The sequence below is a fragment of the Frankliniella occidentalis genome, unplaced genomic scaffold, assembly GCF_000697945.3.
Source record: "Frankliniella occidentalis isolate FOCC.00 unplaced genomic scaffold, Focc_3.1 Scaffold6, whole genome shotgun sequence".
Lineage (NCBI taxonomy): Eukaryota > Metazoa > Arthropoda > Insecta > Thysanoptera > Thripidae > Frankliniella > Frankliniella occidentalis.
The window spans coordinates 501,569-501,942 of record NW_026267136.1 but is presented as its reverse complement, the minus strand read 5'-3'; positions in this window follow the sequence as shown (position 1 = coordinate 501,942).

Sequence of the window (374 nt, the reverse complement as noted above, 5' to 3'; positions counted from 1 at the left end):
GTCAGGTCGTCAGCCCTCATTGAAGTTGAAAGTGATGGCCTACAGCCCGGGCAGGGTTGGGTTCGCTACTTTAGCGAGTAACGCCGCTACAGCGTTTTCGCTAACGCTACTTAGCGTTAACGGTAGCGCGATGAAATTTTGGTCGTCAGTAACGTTAGCGTAAACGATTAATTTTCCTGTGGAAAAACGTAGCGCCGCTATCGCTACTTTTGACGTGTTATTGTTGCTAAACGCGCATTACAACGGCGGCAGGCGTCCGGGCGTCCGCCGCTTTCCTCGCCTGTCTGCAGGGGTCGGCTCGGCTCGGCCGCGCTCCAACCCCTCCCCTCCCTCACTAGCATTCGCCCACTCGACACACCGGCTCGTCTCTACGT